The 7,463-nt window shown below is 48.2% G+C and overlaps 1 long non-coding RNA gene across 1 annotated transcript; it reads right to left on the minus strand.

The window, feature by feature from the left end:
- Nucleotides 1-662: 662 nt before the first annotated feature.
- On the minus strand, nucleotides 663-4,279 carry LOC119868020. The gene is made up of 4 exons (XR_005385546.1): nucleotides 4,018-4,279; nucleotides 2,505-2,632; nucleotides 1,659-1,733; nucleotides 663-790 (listed from the first exon to the last, which is right to left on the minus strand). It is a non-coding gene; the product is annotated as an uncharacterized LOC119868020 (long non-coding RNA).
- Between the last annotated feature and the right edge of the window lie 3,184 nt (nucleotides 4,280-7,463).

The raw sequence follows: 7,463 nt of genomic DNA on the forward strand, positions 1-7,463 counted from the left end.
GATTCGGCTTCCTGCTGTTCCTCCCTGGGGTCACCAGAGGGTGCAGTGCAGACGGGTCGCTGCGCGGTTCTCTCGGCTAAGGGCGCAGGGGAGAGCCCGGGCGGCGGGTGCTGGGTGCCGTCCTCCAGCTGAGGGTGCAGGGGAGAGCACGGGCGGGGAGTGGCTGGCTGGGCGCTGTCCTCCAGCTGAGGGTACAAGGGAGAGCAGGGGCGGGGAGAGCTGGGTGCCGTCCTCCAGCTGAGGGTGCAGGGGGGAACAGGGGCGGGGAGTGGCTGGCTGGGCGCTATCCTCCAGCTGAGGGTGCAGGGGAGAGCAGGGGCGGGGAGAGCTGGGTGCCGTCCTCCAGCTGAGGGTGCAGGGAGAGCAGGGGCGGCGGGGGCTGGGTGCTGCAGCCCTGGGCCCGAGGGGCAGGCGCGGAGGGCACCGAAGCTGTGCCCCGCAGCCCAATGGATCAGCCGGCTCCCGTGGGGAGCGTCACGGGGAAGCCTCGGGGTGTGGGTGGCTCAGGCATGTGGGTGCCCGCGGCCTCGCTCTGCGCCGCTGCGTGGCTGTGCCGGGCCGGGTGAGGCGGCGGAACGGGTGCCCCCACCCCTGCACTCCTGCTCCCGCGGCCTCGGCCCCACGATTCCCAGAGGGGCTGGGTGCTCGGGCTCCCCAGTTCTCCCCACAGGCCTGCTGACCCGTTGGCAGGTTTGGCCGGCGGAGCAGAAGGGTCGCAGGGAGGGCGCTGACCTGGGGCTGGGGCGCCCGTCGTCGCCCCAAGTGTCCTCACGTCCAGCAGCCGGCTGGGCTGGTAGAGAAACAACAAGCTTTTAAAAAAATTAAAATTATTTTTTTAGATGCAAAATCTGCTTTTCTTCCTTTTTTTTTTTTAAAAGATTTTATTTATTTATTTATTTATTCATTTATTCATTCATTTATTTATTTATTTATTTATTTTAGAAAGAGAGTATGAACAGGGGAAGGGGCAGAGGGAGAAAGAGAGAATCTCAAGTAGGCCCCATGCGGAGCGAGGAGCCTGGGATCAGGACCTGAGCGGAAATCAAGAGTCGGTTGCTCTACCAGCTGAGCCCCCCAGGTGCTCCAGCTAGCTTTTTGTTGTATTTTATTTTATTTTATTTTATTTTATTTTAAAGATTTTATTTATTTATTCATGAGAGACACACACACACAGAGAGAGAGAGAGAGGCAGAGACACAGGCAGAGGACGAAGCAGGCTCCATGCAGGGAGCCCGATGCGGGACTCCATCCTGGGACCCCAGGGTCAGGCCCTGGACTGAAGGCAGCGCTAAACCGCTGAGCCCCCCGGGCTGCCCTTTTTTTTTTTTTTAATTTTTATTTATTTATTTATGATAGTCACACAGTGAGAGAGAGAGAGGCAGAGACACAGGCAGAGGGAGAAGCAGGCTCCATGCACTGGGAGCCCGATGTGGGATTCAATCCTGGGTCTCCAGGATCGCGCCCTGGGCCAAAGGCAGGAGCTAAACCGCTGCGCCACCCAGGGATCCCCCCCTTTTTTTTTCTTTAAAGATTTTATTTATTTATTCATGAGAGACACAGAGAGAGAGAGAGACAGAGGCAGGGACCCAGGCAGAGGGAGAAGCAGGCTCCATGTGGGGAGCCCCAGTTTGGTTTAGGTTGGATAGTTGATTACTCACATGGACAGCAGAAGGGTCCGCAAAGGTGTCAGCATCTCCTCTGCCAAGTTCCCCAAGACAGCACAGGCAGGGGGGCTGGACGACAAGGTGGCACATTAGCCTCTGTGGCAGAGGAGCCGAGCTGTGTTCCAGCTACTCAGTTTTGTCACTTGTGGCAGAACCCTAAGAGGTAGGGGTGGGCAGCAAGGCAAAAAGGGTCCGACCTCCCTGGAACCTGGGAGGCCAACACAAATTTGGGATACCTGTTGTGACAGCCTCCCCAAAAAGGTGGGAGGTGGCTGCCCCATAGCAGCCCCCACAAGCTTTCCCAGCAGCACCCCCACAGGCTGACCCCACATACCTGAGCTCCTGCCCAGAGATAACCACTGCTGTACCTTTGTTATCATACAATTTGGAACTACAAGAGGTCTTCAGCACATTCAGAGGCATAGATTAAGTAGCAAAGATCCTCTGAGAGAATGTGCTGGTGACGAGCTGGAAAAAAATGTCATTTTCTGACCTGAATCCCTGTCCTCATTCGGGGTGCAAACTGTTATTTGTAATCAAGAAAAGAAATGTCTCCATTTGTCTTATGAAATTAAGTTCATATCCAGAAGTTTCTGTCTCCCTGAAACATCTTGGGAATTTGTCATTGTTCAAAACATCACAGTCAACTGGTTCAACTACTTGTTTATTTTTGTCTTTGAGTCAATTTTAGTATTGATCTTAAGCAAGTTCAGTTTTTGATCTTAAGCAAGGAGAGAGCTGGAGCTGTTTTGAATGATCTGATCCTATTTCAAGTGTTGAGGTCAAGGTGTCTTTTGATGGATACCAGCTAATGAGGAGCCCGACTACACAGAGACTTACGGAGGCGAATGCCCTCTCTTCCAGAATCATAGCTGTGGCGACAGCACGCGGGCAGGGAGGCTGTCCCATAGGTCTTGGCTTGTCTCCATGGCCCAGCGTTATCCCACCTAAGGCAGTTCTATTTTCTCCTGATAAAAGAGGGAAGACCTGGCTAAGCCCTGTTTGAGGAGGGAGAATTCTTTTCTTCCACTGCCAGCAGCCAGGCTCCATTCACTTGTATTACAAAGTCAGCAATGAAGACTAGCCAGTGCCATTGTTAGTAACAGGCAGCCAGGTCTCAAAGGTGCATCACCGTGAGGCTGCACTTGTCCCCAGGACCTTGAGAATGGCTCCTCCTGGGAGGTGTGCGGTGTCTTGTGAAAAGACGTGGCACAAGTAATAGACTCATGTCAAACAAAATTGTTATTTTTCCTTAGAAACCTGATGGCCCCTTTATATGAGAGGTGAGTAAAATGACTGAGTCCTGCTGGTAGGCCTGTGTTGAGTTAGAGGCTGAGGCCATCTACATAGGACATAAGCGTAGAGTATCCAGGAAACGTAATGCCACCCAAGTGTTTTTTAAGGATTGGCAAAGATAAACATGGACAGTATCCAAAGATTCAGGAGACCTTGATGTTTAATGGCAAGTAAAAATGTTGGGCAGCCCGGGTGGCTCAATGGTTTAGCACCTGCCTTCAGCCCAGGGTGTGATTCTGGAGACCCGAGATCGAGTCCCACATTCCCTGCATGGAGCCTGCTTCAGCCTCTGCCTGTGTCTCTGCCTCTCTCAATCTGTGTCTCTCATAAATAAATAAAATCTTAAAAAAAATGTTGTCAGGGTGAATAGGATAGAAACAAAGGAGGAAGAACACCTAATACCTCCGGGGAAAGGTGCAGGATGGAATGGCCATTACACGGTGGTTAGATTGAGGAAAACTAGGAAAAAAGTCAGCGCCATTGCACTGACGGCTCAGAGATCTTGACCATAATGACAAGCACATTTGTTTTGCTATTTAACTAAAAGAATTGAGGATTGTCAAGAGCTTTTATTTTATTTTATTTTTTATTTTTAAAGATTTTATTTATTTGAGAGAGAGGGAAAGAGAGAGCATGAGCAGGAGAAGGAGCAGATGGAAAGGGAGAAGCAGAGTCCCGGATGAGCAGGGAAGCCCATCGTGGGGCTCCATTCCAGGACCCTGAGGTCATGACCTGAGCTGAAGATAGACATCTAACTGACCCAAGCCACCCAGGCATCCCTGTCAAGAGCTTGTAAATGGAATTCTAATTTCTTTCTTTTTTTTTTTTTTTTTTTAGATTTTATTTATTTATTCATGAGAGACACACACAGAGGCAGAGACACAGGCAGAGGGAGAAGCAGGCTCCATGCAGGGAGCCTGACGTGGGACTCGATCCCAGGTCTTCAGGATCACGCCCCAGGCTGCAGGCGGTGCCAAACCGCTGTACCACCGGGGCTGCCCGGAATTCTAATTTCTTATAGCAGTTGTAGCAATGACATCACAACGTGGACACCTACCTCTGATTCTGGATGCAAGGGAAACTGAGGCATCTCAGGTATTAAAGCAATCCTACCGACCAGCAGCAATGGAATCACTCTTCCTCTTGGACATGTGAGCAGTTCAACTCCAAAACTCCACCCTGACAGCCTGTTTCCAGAACCATCTCTGATATTATCTGTCTTAGCCTGGGTCCTTTGCAAAGAAAAGTCTGTGGCAAAGATTAAGGTGCTAAAATAACTTGAGAGGAGCAAATTCTGGGAGGTGGGGATGAGGAAAGAAGGGAAGAGATGCGAGAAGTGATTAGAAACCACGTGATGTGTGATCACTCTGCCCACCTCTTTGCACCGATTGATTCTCTGAGAGGTGTGGAGGCTGAGAACTGAGAAGTAACTGTCCCATGTCCCATGGTGCACTCTCCAGCCTGGGAGAGAGTGGCTGCATATGAGGAACTGTGGGCAGAGAGAGGAAGGGGTGTGACAGAGGGAAGGGTCAGCAGATAAAGAAAGTGAAAAGCAAAAGAGGAAGGGAAGGGAGGCAAAGTTGAGGTGCTAAGGGGAAGGCTCATGGAGGGAGGAGAGAAAGATGGAGAAGTGACTGAAGAAAAGGGAATTATTCATATGTCCCTGAAACAAGCCATCCCACTGAGCTCAGCTCACATTGCAGATTCACCATCTCTCTTCCCCACTTTGGGCCTTTTATGCATTTTAGATCAAGTCCTCTGATCACCGAACTTCTATATGCACCAGAAAATGGGAATCAGGGAGAGAAGTTAGGGGGGTAACAGGAGAACCAGCAAGGAATGTCATAGCACTGGCAGTGAAGAGCTGAGGGAGTGAGGGAAAGGTTAAGTGGTATCAATGGTAGCCAACTTGCCTTTCCACTACACAATGGTGGCACGGCTGGACTGTGTGTGGTGACAAGTTGGAAATAGTTGGGACGTGGGGGAGGGTTGGTAAGAATGTAAAAGATGGAATAAAGTATTGCTTTTGATAGAGTATTGCTTTTTGTGGGCTTAGATTTATCACCAATGGCCTGTTCATGTCAAAATAATTCAAAATGTACTTGAGGCAAAAAACTTGATGGTATGTGTGTGCAGTAACAGAGAAATCATGAACAAAAAGAAATGATTGCTGTTTTGGGGCATCTGGTGGCTCAGTAGTGATCTCAGAGTCCTGGGATCCAGCCTGCACTCAGTAGGGAGTCTCTTGTCCCTCTTCCTTCTCCCCCTTTTCCTCCCCCCATTGTGCTCTCTCTCTTTCAAATACATAAAAATCTTAAAAAAAAAGAAAGAAAGAAAGAAATGAATGCTGTTTTAAGCCATTAAGTCTTAGAGTGGTTTGTTATGCAGCAATAGATGATGTAAATGTTTTCGGAGGTGGTTTGTGTTTAATAAGGATCTTTGTTGACAGCTATACGGATAAGGGATGGGAGTGGGCCAGTACTGGACACAGAAGAGGATTAGAAATGGAGGCCACCAGAGGGCCTTGTTCTAGGGCTCACCAACATCAATCCCATGTGCAGATGATTAATTTGAGGCGATCAGGGTAGTTCCACCATCCTGGCTAGTGGGTGGTTCAAGAGTGGGCATTTTTTAAGTGAGCTTTATATCTAGTTTGGTGCTTGTAACTCAGGACCCTGAGATCAAGTCACGTGCTCCACTGACTGAGGCAGCCAGGTGCCCCAAGAGTGGGCATTTGACCCATCTCTCGCCAATGAGACAGGTGGAAAAGTATACAGGGCTTTTGAAAAATGCTTCCCCTCTTCTAAAAAGGAGTGACAGGAAGAGAGGATCCCTCATCCCTCTGGAAATTGATTTGACATATAGATTGTTATGGGTTGAACTGTGTTCCCCCAAATTCATATGTCAGATCCCAAACCCTTGTATGTCAGAATGTGACTATATCTGGGGACAGGGTCTGCAAAGAAGAGATTGAGTTAGCGTGAGGCCATTTGAGTGGGTGCTAATCCAGTGTGACTGGTGTCCTTCTAAGAAGAGGGAATGTGGGCACACAGAGACATTAAGGATGTGTGCACAGAGGAAAGTCCATACGGGGCCATGGCGAGGAGGATGCCATCCGCAGGCCAAGGAGAGAGGCCCCGGGTGAAACCAGACCTGCTGATACTTTGATCTTGGACTCCCGGCTAGTAGGACTGCGACAAAATACATTTCTATTGTTTAAGCTCCCAATCTGGGCATTTTGTTAGGGTAGCTCTTGCGAAATGATCGGTAGGTGATGTTTGGAACTTGGCAGACGTCTTGCTCAGCCAGATGGTGAAGCCAGGGCAGAGAGAATGAAAGGGTCCTTGAAGATACCATGATGCTGGTGAGAGGATCATGTCTCTAGATTCCCGTGCCTCTAGATTGCCCATCTCATGAGGCCATTTGTTTACTTTTTGTTTAAGCCACTTTGAGATGGGATTTCTAAATTTTTTTTAAGTATAATTTTTTTATTTATTTATGATAGTCACAGAGAGAGAGAGAGAGAGAGAGAGAGAGAGGCAGAGACACAGGCAGAGGGAGAAGCAGGCTCCATGCACCAAGAGCCCGATGTGGGATTCAATCCTGGGTCTCCAGGATCGTGCCCTAGGCCAAAGGCAGGCGCCAAACCGCTGCGCCACCTAGGGATCCCTGAGATGGGATTTCTATTAGTCACAGCTGAAAGCATCCTAACTGATCCAGACCTGAGCCAAACAAGGGTGGGGAGCTGCTTTAAGAGGAAATAGGAGGGAAGATCAATGGGACACAGTGACAGTGACAGGTTGTGGCTGGATGATAGTGATCAGAGGGGTCATATCCCTAAGGTTAGATCTAACATTTTCCCGGACTGTTAGACACCATCAGCTGTCCATGTGGATTGTTCCAAAGCTGTACCACTAAGGAGGAAATGCAGAATGATATTAAAGATGTCAAAATATGAAAGAAATGTGTCTTAGAATCACACAAAAAAAGAAAGTACCAAAAAAGGCATAAATTTTCTTTGGAGCTTTTCTTCTTGAGTGCTCTTCTATTTTCATTTATCAATGTATCTTGAGTATTTTGTGTAAATCAGTACTTTGAGCCTACAAAGGTAAAAAATAATACATTAGGAAAAAAGAGACATTTTCCTAAGAATTGCTGTATTATTAGTGCTATAATAACATCGTATATTAGGTATGTGGTATCACTGGGAAGGGAGCACTCAATCCCCTTGCAGCTGAGGGAGGATGGTGGGGGGAGCCTAGAGGCGTTGGGGGTGGTTTGTACTAACTTATTCTTGAATGCAATCTCCTGCATGGTGCTCATCTGTAGTGGATTTTCACTAGCTTGTGGCAAAATGAGGAAATTAAGGACAAAGTAGGATCTTTTTATGAAGCTAAATTTAATTCAGCTGAAGGTTTATATTTATTCTGAGATGATCACGTTCCTATTTTGCTGTTAAAATTTCCTTTTTTATTTTATTTTATTTTAAAGATTTATTTATTT

This window comes from Canis lupus, chromosome 38, assembly GCF_011100685.1.
Source record: "Canis lupus familiaris isolate Mischka breed German Shepherd chromosome 38, alternate assembly UU_Cfam_GSD_1.0, whole genome shotgun sequence".
In the NCBI taxonomy this organism is placed as follows: domain Eukaryota; kingdom Metazoa; phylum Chordata; class Mammalia; order Carnivora; family Canidae; genus Canis; species Canis lupus.